Raw genomic sequence first — 7,541 nt, 5'->3', positions numbered from 1 at the left:
CGTTGACAGAGTGATTGAACAATTTCAACCGTTGAAGGCCTACCTGCTGACCGCTTCTGTCGAAGACCCGTCAAACACAGTGGATAGCATGTTAGCTGCTATGAACAACCAATTTATCTACTTATACTTGGAGTTTATGTCTTATGTTCTTGGTATGCTAACAGATTTTAATGTAATGTTCCAATCCGAAACACCACTTCTCCATAGATTGCGACCAGAGGTTCACAAGATGCTTCAAGATCTGTGTACAAACTACATGGACTTAAACTACATTAAAAATACACCCATCATGTCCATTGAGCATTCAAACCCCCGTCATTTCCTGCAATTAGAACAAATATATTTTAGGCATTCAGGCAACAGAAACATTTAATGAATTAAAGAAAAAATGCAGAAAAGAAAGATATTGAAGTTTTCTTAAAAAGTATTTTAAGCTTCTATGTGGAAATTGGTTCACACAAATCAAATCTAGATTTGATTTTTCTGATGAAGTTTTTGATGTCCTCAGTGTCTTGGAGCCAAAAAGTGCCCAAACCTTCAAAGTAAGGTCTTTGGCTCATGTCATTAACAGATTTCCCGTTCTGAAGAAAGTTGTTGATGTCCAAAAACTCGACAATCAGTGGAAAAGTCATGCTTTGCTAGACTTCAAAGAGCATAAACTTGATGCAAATGAGTCTGCTATGCAATATTGGAAGGCTGTATTCAGTCTAAAGACAGTCGCTGGAGATGCTATGTTTACAGAAATACAAAAAGTGTTTAACTTACACTTTTTATACTCGCCATTTTCAAATTCATCTGTCGAACGAATATTCAGTGAACTGAAGCATTGCAAAACCAATGACAGAAACAAATTGAAAAACAGAAACAGTCGTTTCATTGATGGGTACAAGGGAAGGAATCCGAAATAGCGGTGGATGTGTTAAATTTGAACCTACCAAGGAAATGCTCACAAGAAATATATGGCAATAAGAAATTAGGCCTTATTATTATTATTTGGCTTTTAAAAAAACTAAAACTGTGTTAATATAGCCAAATATATTGTGATTCATATTTTGGTCATCAAGTGATATATTGTGAAATAAATTTTGTGTGTATATTATATATATATATATTTATATATAAATAAATATTTGAACCTGAGTTATAGAGTTATGTGCACTGATGTCACGGAGTCCGAAATATAATAAATTAGCTAACGACAGCCGTCGAAAATGGAACTGTGGTCGTGCGGATTGCATTGTTGCTGACCAACACCCCACTTCCCTGCTTATCTCTCAGATGGGGTGAGATCTTGAAAAGATTGGATAATCTTTCTGGTGTTCCTGCGGATATCACATCCATAAAGAGTGATATCTCTGCAATTAATGCTACCATTTCTTCACTTGAACCACGTATCTCTGATGTGGAGAAACGGGTGGAATCTATGGAAAAGGAGGTAAATTCCTTGCGTTCCATCAAGTCGCAATCTGTGACTGTTGAAGCTATCTTGGAGGAAACAGCTGATCGTACCCGTCGGGCTCACAATGTGCTTGTGTACGGGGCTTCGGAAAGCGATAGTAAGAAATCTGACTTGAGAATCAAATATGACAATGATTTGGCCACTATTCTGATTAAGAAGTTTTGCCATTCGAATGGCCCTCATCATTTCAGAACTACTCGCCTGGGAGGTGCATTCTTCTAAGAAACCTAGACCACTCAAAATAATTTTCGAGAATGTTGGCAATGTCACGGAACTTATGAAGAATTTCAACAAGGATGATCTAGACCAGATGTTGTCCGATATCAGCATTTCCCGTGACAGAACTCTTGCCGAAAGGCAGTTCCTGAATAATCTACGAGAGGAGCTCAAAAGCAGAGTGGATGCTGGTGAACCCAACCTCACAATAAAGTACCGCAATGGTGTACCCAAAATTGTTAATGAGGCTCCAAAAAACTAAATTACACTAAGCGCAATGACCTCTCTATCTATTACCAAAATGTAAATGGATTGCGCTCTAAATTACATGTCCTACGGGAAGCGATTGCAACTTGTGTATATGATGTATTAGTACTGACTGAGACCAACCTTCATGAAGATATTGGAAATGAGGAATTGGGTCTGTCAAACTATTCTATCTTCCGTAAGGATCGTTCGGCCAACACCAGTGACAAGTCGTCAGGAGGGGGTGTCCTTGTTGCAGTCGAGTCCTCTATCAGAGCTACCGAAATACACCCTTCAGCTCAGGGTATTGAAACTTTGTTTATTTCCATCAAATCGTCTCTCTCTTCTCGATTGCTAATCAGCGGTGTATATATACCTCCGCAACAGCCTGCCAATTCCTATGCTCAGTATGCCGACATGGTAGATGAGGTGATTGCTTCCGAGCTTGACCATGAGGACATTGTTCTGGTGGGAGATTTCAATTCCCCTGAAACTAACTGGCTGGATCCTAAGCTTGTGGGGGCTACTAGGGCTTCACAATTTATTATCGATATTGCTTCTACTCACCACTTGGCTCAGGTCAACAGAATCTCTAATGCCCGAGGAGTACTTCTTGATCTTGTTTTTAGTTCTCGTTTCCTCCATATGGTGCCAGCTCCTGATCCCCTTTTACCAGTTGAGAATGCCCACCCGGCACTTAGTACTACTATCAATTTTTAGAGCTGATTGTAATCATGCCGGTGAGATAACCATCCCTGATTTCCGTAGATGCAACTTGACTGATATCTTCAGGAGGCTTAGCATAAGTATTGGAACCACCTATTTTGATATTGACAATCCTAATGAGTACTTTGACCAATATGTTGATGGCATACACAGGGTCGTACTTGAATCCACCCCATTAAAGACTATTGGTAGACGGAGGTTTCCTTGTTGGTTTTTCAGCTGACCTGAGACATCTTGTGGTTAAAAAGAAGATACTTCATAAGATCTATAAAAGTAGCCTTGGACTCAATGATTATAATGAATTTTGCAAGGTTAGAAATCAATGCAAAGCCCTCAGTAGAAAGTGTTATTCTGACTATATAGGCCACATCAATTCTGCAATTCCCACCAACGTTAAGTCTTTCTGGGCTTTTGTGAATAACATGAAGACAAATATTCAGAGTGTAGATGAATATTTTTACGAAGGCAGAAAAGAATCTTCTCCTAAATCAGTATGCAATCTGTTTGCTGCCTTTTTTTCTTCTGTCTTTTCTTCCTCTGATTTGCCACCTTCGCCATTAAACATTGAGTCACCTTTTCATATTTCTACCTGTGTTCTCAGACAAGAAGATGTGAACGCCAAGCTAGCGTCTCTTGATCCTTACAAAGGACCTGGACCTGATGAAATTCCATCTAGTGTTCTAAGATATTGTCATGATTTGCTTGCTCCTCAGCTGACAGTCTTGTTCAACCGTTTGCTTGAACTGGGAATATTCCCGGAGAGGTTGAAATCTAGCTTCATTGTCCCTATCCACAAGTCCTCTGATCTTAAAAACATAAGCAATTACCGTCCTATTGCAATCCAATCAGCTATTGGGAAGGTATTCGAAAGCTTAGTGTTGGACCAGTTGTCTTTTACATTCAAGAGTATAATTTCGAAGGAGCAACATGGCTTTTTGCCTGGAAGGTCCACTTCAACTAACCTTATTCTATACGAAGATTACATCATCTCAGCATTTAGTGACGGACTACAGGTTGACAGTGCATACATTGATTTTGCTAAAGCCTTTGATAGTGTCAACCATGATCACTTGATTTATAAACTCAGAACCTATGGCATAGATGGCTCCTTGTTGAAATGGTTTAACTCCTACCTTATTAACAGGAAACTTGTGGTTAAGTTTGCGGGTGCATTATCTGAACCCTTTCTGGCCAAATCAGGTGTACCCCAGGGATCCCATCTCGGACCCTTTATGTTTAAACATCTTTATTAACGACATTGTTAGTGCAATTGGTCTTAAGTGTTTATTATTTGCTGATGACATCAAGGTTTTCTCTGCAATTACGGGTCCAAATGACTGTCAACAACTTCAGGATGGTCTCGACAGGATTGAAAAGTGGTGCTCCCTGAATTGCATGAGGTTGAATGTAAGCAAGTGTGCAGTTGTTAACATTTCATCGTTCAGCTGACCCTGTTATGATCGAGTATAAGCTGTGTGGTACTGTGTTACCAAGAAAAAACTCAGGTAAAGGACCTTGGTGTAATTTTCTCGGCTGATTTACGGCCGGACAAACACATTGACCATATTTGCAACAGAGCCTCTAGAACACTAGGCTTCATAATCCGCACTTCTAGAAATGGCCTTAGCACCAGAGCCTTGATGTCCTTGTACACTGCACTTATCCGCTCCATCCTGGAATATTGCTGTGTTGTTTGGGCCCCTTATCAAGTTGATGATACAGATCGATTAGAGAAGATCCAGAGACGCTTTTTGCGGATAATAGGAGTTAGGCTGGGCTATGATTATATGGCAGCACCTGTTGACACAATAGCGGAGTCTCTTGGGCTGTTGTCCCTTTCTGTGCGAAGACAACTTGCTGATGCTGTCTTCCTGCGTAAACTTCTCACCGGGCAGGTTGACTGTGATGATCTTCTTTCAAGGATTAGTTTCCGCATCCCTGGATCAACCAGATCTCGAGACTTGTTTTTTCGTCACCAGTACTCCACATCCTACGCCTACCATAGTTGTCTGCCTAGACTCCAAAGAAGAGGAAATGCACTGTCTTCGGGGCTGGGATATGATTTCTTCTTTGATTCTGAATCAGCATTAAGAAGACTTTTTAAGTTATAAACTACTTACTAATATTTATTCTTACTTGTTATTGTGTACCAATTAGTCTTGATCATATGTTTACCATATCATGCACTTATTAACATTATTTATTGCGTCCAGTTCACATCTAAGTTTGTGATTTGTAGATTAATTGGTCATTGTTGTTGCTTATATAGTTATTATTAAATATTGTCATATGTTATGTTATTGTTTAAATTATTTATATTGTTGTTAACTTATTTATTTTTATCACTGTTAAATTTATCACACACATCAAATTATTGAATTTTTATCTATTTATTATTGTTAAAATATCATTATTATTGTTATTATTATTATTATTGTTATTGTTATTGTTTCTAACTTATTTATTTATACATTGTTAAATTTGATGCTTTTTTCTGTTAGTGTAAACAACATAAGTAAATTGGTTGAGCAGTGTATATGGTGAGAAGTGATAGGTGGCGCCTTTATAGGGTCCACAAAATTAAGTGAAATTGTTTGGTCCTGTGTGGAACTTCTTTACTAATTGGATTAGTTCGGAGCAGAATAAAGTGCTTGGTGGCGCCTTTAAAGTTCCACATACAGAAATTCAAATGTGGGAAAGTTCTCCTAAAACTGATCGTAATTTATGTCCAATTGTTAGTTGCTTTTTGTTACTATTTAATTTACTCGTTATTGTTATGGATTTTAGTCGTTTTTGATATTCTTATCAATGTATCTGTCACTTATTTAGACTATCTTGGTAAATTCTCATTGATATAATATAATTAATAAGTAGTAGTCAAGTATTCTTGAGTCTATAATTTGTTATTGAATGGAAATGGTGTAACCGTTGATACAATAAATAAAAAATAAAAAAAAATAGAGTAGGCTAAACACTTCATGGTAATGCTAGCCTTCTAAGGTTTTAATTTCAAGACTATGTGTGCCTAGCACTTTGCCTGACATTAAAAAAATTGTGGTTAACACATTTAAAAACAGTGATCTAGTGTAATTTTTTCCATAAAGCTACAAGTTGAGTTAAAGGAAAAAAGTGGATTTTTTAGAACAACACATAACAGTTCATGTGATTTATCATACAAATTTATTAAACTGTACATCAGTAAACAACCTATTTTGGAGGTAGGATATCATGAAAGAGTGTTGTAAGTATTTTTGCTTAACCTTGCATGTTTGGTTTTGGTAGGCCTTTCCTAAAATAATACTTTGTAGGCCTATAGTATGTTCAAACCTAAAGCCTGTGCTTAGCTGGTTGACAGTGAGATTTTAGAAGTCATTTACATATTATATTCCTTTACTCCTTCTTTGAATCACAGCAGGATTGCATGATTAATGTCTGCTTTATCAGTTTACAAGTTTCTATTTAAAAAACTTTGGCATGGATCCAAGCTCATTGAAAGTTAAATTTGTTTTTCTGAAACTAACTTTTTCATGCAAATTGTCTCTGTAAAAAAGTAAAAAGTTAATTTTTTTACAATATAAGTTATGATATTATGCTCTAAAATCAACCATATTCAATGCAATAAAAAATCCTGCTCGTTAAGCCATTTAAGAGTGTCTAGCCTAGAAAACCTGGAAAAGTCAGGGAATTTTATACGTTCAGTTTGGTAGACACCCTGCATTTACAAATATAGACTGTCATACGATGTCGATAACACACTTTAGTAGCCTAAATATACTTTTAAAGCAAGGTGGTAATTTGGGCTCATAGGTGGTATTTTTTTCAGGTACTGGTGGGAATTTTCCAAAAGTGGATTGGCAACACTGGGCGGGAGTCAAATGTGTGCGTGATTGTGTGTGTGGTGTTTGGATGTTTAGAGTTAGGTTATGTCAGTTGTGACTGTTAAATATGATTTTAAATATGAAATACCTCAAACTAAATAAATAATGTATATGTAGTGTAAATTTTATATTCAACTCATTTAAAGCATATACTGTATTATAAAATTTAAAATGGAAGAAGAAAATATAGAAGTAACAGCTAGAACATTAAAGTGTGAGTTAAATGTTTTGAAAAATCCAGATGGTTCTGCAATATTAGCTCAAGGTAATATTTAATCTGTCCACTTCCTCTAATAACGAAAAAGCATTCATAAATTTACGAGGTCTGTGAGAAAGTTTTGATTTTTTCAATGTCAAAATGCTTATTGCATTGGAGACAAAAGAGGCTGCAGCGTAATAAGTGGCCACCACCACAATGGAATCCTCAATATTCTTGACTATCTAAAAATGTTAAAAACTAAGTGTCAAACCAAATTACATAATAGATATTTCAAATAACAATTATAGTTCATCTGGTTTTACATCTTAAAAATTAATTCATTAACTACAAGTAAAAACACTATGTAGTCTGAATATTTATAAAATGTTACTAACAAAACAATGTAATGTTACTAACTTTTTACTATTTTCAAAGATAAACGTGTCTGACTCCTTGTAACCCAAAGAACACGTACTTCGCCTTTATAATCACAGATATGGGGGGTAGAATATGTTCAAATTCAAATTCAAATTCTTTATTCAGCATGTAGACAGAGTTAACAATGTATATGCCAAGTCAACAAATCATAACAAAATATAATAATGTCTCTCAATAAAAATAATTTTACTTTTTCAAGTTTACACTATCTTATCAGCTAAAAAGTCCTTAACAGAATAGTAAACCTTCTCGATCAACAACCATTTCAATTTTTTTCTAAAAACTGTGTAATCTTGGACTAATCTTAAGCTTAATGGAAGACTGTTAAAAAGAATTACTGCTGAATATTTTAAATGATTTTCAAAAAATGAGGTGGAGT

The 7,541-nt window shown here is 36.0% G+C and overlaps 1 long non-coding RNA gene across 1 annotated transcript; it reads left to right on the top strand.

The window, feature by feature from the left end:
* Positions 1 to 5,699: 5,699 nt before the first annotated feature.
* LOC124373933 lies at positions 5,700 to 6,511 on the top strand. The gene is made up of 2 exons (XR_006923485.1): positions 5,700 to 5,888; positions 6,471 to 6,511. It is a non-coding gene; the product is annotated as an uncharacterized LOC124373933 (long non-coding RNA).
* The last annotated feature ends 1,030 nt before the right edge of the window (positions 6,512 to 7,541 follow it).

The sequence above is a fragment of the Homalodisca vitripennis genome, unplaced genomic scaffold (assembly GCF_021130785.1).
Source record: "Homalodisca vitripennis isolate AUS2020 unplaced genomic scaffold, UT_GWSS_2.1 ScUCBcl_6741;HRSCAF=14092, whole genome shotgun sequence".
Classification (NCBI taxonomy): Eukaryota; Metazoa; Arthropoda; class Insecta; order Hemiptera; family Cicadellidae; genus Homalodisca; species Homalodisca vitripennis.
This window is presented reverse-complemented; position numbering and strand designations above follow the sequence as displayed.